Here is a 5,000-nt window from a genome sequence, read left to right as displayed (position 1 = left end):
CCACTAACGGTAGAGATAGGAGGAGATGGATGTAGCTATAGTGAGAGGTGTAGATTTGGTGGGGAAATGTGAGGGGACTCACGTCTGGTTGCTTCCATTTTCTCAATGAATTATAAGGCAAGTGTGAGTAGATGAGGGATGGTGGGAAGTTTGAGGAAAAGGAGGAGGTATAAAATTATTAACTTAAAAGGAGAAAAGCTAATCTGCTAAAGAAATTGAGGATTGCTTGACATTTTGAGTACTGAATATGAGCTTTGACATTCATTCAAGAGAAAGCATTCAGCTCTTTTGTGATTTTCCCAAATAACATACAGCTGCTCAGGTGCATGTGTGAAGTAAAGAAATGGTTTGAGTTTTGCCCCACAAGACACTAGGAGAGAAGTACCAAGGGGTTGAGAGTATATTCAAGGAAGTGATTAAAGGATGGGAGCTAGATTGGGCAAGGAGAGATGTTATGCAGAGTGGGGACAGTTGGAAGGGGAGAAAGTTCTGAGGCAGGCGTTGTCAATGGATTGGAGGTTGGAACAATTTCAAACATTTTAGAACAATAGCACTACCCGAGCAAATGACTTGGAAATGCAGGAGGTGGTTGTTGGAGAGTCTCAGACTTGAAATAAAGGTTTTACAGTGAGAAAGTTTCTGATACAGAAGATGGCCATGGGAGTGGGTAGCTGAGGTAGTGGAAGAAAAGGGTATTGGGAGTGAAGAATCAAGGCACTGAGAAGGTATGAGTTGGAGGATTTATCCATGTAGAGTTTTAAATCACTGGGAAAGAAAATGGGATAGAGACTTTCTGTTTTATTAGATCATTGTACTAATTTCCTACAAAATAAATATTATCCTGATTTTGGAGATAGAAATTAAGGTAGAAATCTGTAAAAAAGATAAGGAATGGCTCTCTATAAACTGATAGGAAATAATTTCCAGGGAAAAAAAAGAGAGAATGTAGAAGAGGGAGAAGGGGAGTTCAATAACAGAGAATTTTTTTTTTTTTTTTTTTTTTTTTTTTTTTGCGGTACGCGGGCCTCTCACTGTTGTGGCCCCTCCCGTTGCGGAGCACAGGCTCTGGACTCGCAGGCTCAGCAGTCATGGCTCATAGGCCCAGCCGCTCCGTGGCACATGGGATCTTCCTGGACCAGGGCACGAACCCGAGTCCCCTGCATTGGCAGGCGGACTCTCAACCACTGCGCCACCAGGGAAGCCCAACAGAGAATTTTTTAAGAAATAGAATACTGCCTATCGATATTAATGTTAGAAATAGTAGGAGTAAAATCACCATTTGCAACTCCAATATAATAATAATTGGGCAAGAATCATTAATGGGTGCTAAAACCAAACATGAAAAGTTTTAGGGAGCAGAATATTCACTTGGATCTATAAAGAGAAAGGAAAAATTAACCCTGTTGATCTGGTGGTCACCAGCTTAATCAGTTACTCAGATTTAGCATCACAAAGAGTGGAACAACCTGTGTTTATATTCTGATGCAATGCAATGTGAAGTACATGTCACTTATTAGTATTCTTGTCAAAACTGTTTAACCTGAATCTAATCAAGCCTCAAGTAACTTCTAATTTACAGGAAATATGAGGGCTAGTGAATTAAGGACTCCAGGAAGAAATAAATTCAGAATGTAGGTTATTCCAGAAGATATCTTGCTTGCACTGAGAAAAAGTGTCATGAAAAACAAAAAACAAGGATAGAAAGGCTGTTTTACATTAAAAAGGATTTTTTATAAGACATGAGTAAATGTGAATTATGATTCTTGATTGGATCTTGGATTGGGGGTGGGGTGGGAGATGGGAGGGTTAGCAACTATTAAAGGCATTTGGAGACCACTGAGAACATTTGAATCTGGATCAGGTATTAGATGGCACCACCGATGCTGGTGGGTGTTATAATAACATTGTGGTTATGTAGAAGAATGCCCTCATATTTAGAAGATGCAAGCTGAAGTATGCAGAGGTGAAGTTTTATGATATCTCCAACTTACTTTCAAATGGTGCAGAGAAATAAAAGCATCTTTACTTGGAAAGGTAAAGCAGAAGTGGCAAAATGGTAACTGGTGATTGGTGAATACAAGTGAAGGGTATATAGGCAGTCACTGAACTACCCTTTCAATTTTTCTCTAGGTTTAAACATGTCAAAAGTGGTGCAGGTTGGGGAAATTAGGTTTCTCTAAATTATTCTCTAATTTTTTTTTTTTTTTGCGGTACGCGGGCCTCTCACTGTTGTGGCCTCTCCCGTTGCGGGGCACAGGCTCCGGACGCGCAGGCCCAGTGGCCATGGCTCACGGGCCCAGCCGCTCTGCGGCATGTGGGATCCTCCCGGACCGGGGCACGAACCCGTGTGCCCTGAATCGGCAGGTGGACTCTCAACCACTGCGCCACCAGGGAAGCCCTCTAATTTTTTTTAATTAATTAATTTTATTTATTTTATTTTTGTCTGTGTTGGGTCTTCGTTGCTGTGAGCGGGCTTTCTCTACTTGTGGCGAGCAGGGGCTACTCTTCATTGTGGTGCGCAGGCTTCTCATTGCGGTGGCTTCACTTGCTGCGGAGCACGGGCTCTAAGAGCACGGGCTTCAGCAGTTGTGGCTCGAAGGCTCTAGAGCGCAGGCTCAGTAGTTGTGTCGTGCGGGCTTAGTTGCTCCGTGGCATGTGGGATCTTCCCGGACCAGGGCTTGAACCCGTGTCTCCTGCATTGGCAGGCGGATTCTTAACCACTGCGCCACCAGGGAAGCCCTAAATTATTCTCTAATTATATTTCTATGTTTAGTTCCTTCTAATCACCCTATCTGCCTATCTGTCCATCTATCTATCGTCTATCATCTATTTTCTCATTTGTTGAATCTCTTACTAGAATATAGGCATTGTATCTGGTTCATTGTTGTATATTAATACCAAGCTCAGGGCTGGTTACAGAAAAGTCATTCAGTATATTAAAAACTTTTTTAAGTGAACTGAAAGTTATTCTTTGCAATTATGAAAATTAGACTAGGCTCTTTTTCCTTCTTTTCTGCCTCCTGCTTTATGGAATAAAAAATCTTGAAAACCAGAAGCAGAAAGCTAATAGAGCGCTACTGGGATTCTTCCAGCCCTCCTCTCACACCCAGAAATGTTTGTAGAAAGCCGAGGGAGTAAGGAAAACTACAGGTGGCCAGAGAAAGGATGTGGGTGGTGTGCTGGTAGGTGCTGTTAATTCTTCATTGTTTTGCCAAGTAAATATTCATCAGCCTAGATAAGCTGTGTCTCCGAGAGAGTATTCAAACTGAGCAAATCCGGTCCAGAAAAAGGATCACCCTTAGATTAGTTGTCATTAATAATTAATCCATACACAAAATGAGAAAAAGAAATAGTATAGCTTATATTTAATTTTCCTTGCTCCCCGTATTAGGTATCCATGTTCACATTCAGCTGTTGTAAAAGAGCTGAGGTTTTGTAAAAAAAAAAAAGAAGAAAGGAAAAGAAAAAGATACTTATTGTCACTGAACAGGATCTCAGATTTAACAGAATTAAAACATACACACACACCCCCACCTGAGACCTAAATCCACCTAGTGGTGGCCTATCCCAATTGCAGTTTCAGTCCTTTTGAATGATTTGATCTCTTAATAATCAACCAAATTGTTAAACTCAGTGTATGATCCCAGTAAGATCACCATAAATAGGTGCACAATATACTTATGAATCCCTCATGGCCCATAGAGGCCGCCAAAAACCAGAGTTTATTTTATAAAAACTTTTTTTAAATTCTAAGATAAATAATACATGTGCCTATTAACTTTTATTTACTTTTGTCCAAATAAAATTTCTAATAAATACAATGGAAAAAAGTCTACCTTATGCCTACTGTATTCTGGTACTTTTCGTGAATGTAGCTTTTTAGATAGGCACTGCTCATAGTCTAAAATCTAAAACATATGCTTTTTGGTTTTGGATCCCTAATGAATAATAATTAATATTGCTTTATTCACCTGTGACTTAATGTTTTCTCCATGAATAATGCAAACAGAGAAAATGATGATTATTTTAGCATGAAATACATCCAATATACATTAGTAACAGACTATTTAAAAATGTAAATAAGAACACAGGCCAAATGGACAGAGGCCAAGATTAAGAATACTTACGCAGTTTACATTTAAGTCTTTAAATGATCCATCTAAAAGCAGAACTCAAGTTGATAACTATAAAAACAGAAGAAACTATATATTAGGAAGAAGAGTAAATAACGAGATCCTCATTAGTTCCATAGCAGAAGCATCGTGCAGTGGATAATGGAACAGCCTCTGACATCAGAAATAGATTGAGAGCCACCTCTTACCAGGTGTGACCTGGAACATCTGTGAAATGTTAACAGTGATATAATATCAATACGTACTCCCTCAGGGCTGTAATTAGGGTTAAATGAGATAATGAATGTACCATTTTTGATGCATTGTCTTTCACTTTATAAGTAACTGACAAATATTTTGATTATAATGATGCTAAAGATGGGGGAGAGTGTGAGAAGTGAAGTGCTTTGATAAGTTACAATGGAAAGAGACACGTGAAAGTCTCTTTTCAGGGTTTAAGATGAATGTACAGGAGGTACAGTGAGTGGAAAGAACGCTTCTCTATGAGGCAGACCCTGATCCTGACGTTGCTGGGATTAACCATGTGGGCCTGGATAGCTGACTTCATCTCACCTGATGAAGTTCACGGCTGTGTTCAATAAGGAGGGGGCATGATTGACCTTCCAGCTCCAACCTGTTATCTCCTCTTTGTATGCAAGTTGGGCTCCCATTAAGAAATAGAGCTGATGGAATACTCCATATTAATTGAGAATTCCAGTTGCCATATTTAGTTATTCTTTGTTTTATTTCATTCAAATAGTTTAGTTTTGCAGCTGAGAAAAATTAGTATTGCCATGCCTGCACATCCCAAGGAAACCCCGCAAAGAAGTGGCCACTTTCTCATTCCCCCGCTGAGGATATGCCTTGAGAATTAAGCACAGGCAAAAC

Source organism: Mesoplodon bidens (assembly GCF_964165515.1).
Source record: "Mesoplodon bidens genome assembly, chromosome: 9".
NCBI lineage: Eukaryota > Metazoa > Chordata > Mammalia > Artiodactyla > Ziphiidae > Mesoplodon > Mesoplodon bidens.
The sequence above is the reverse complement of the archived record's forward strand: the minus strand, read 5'-3'. Positions refer to the sequence as shown.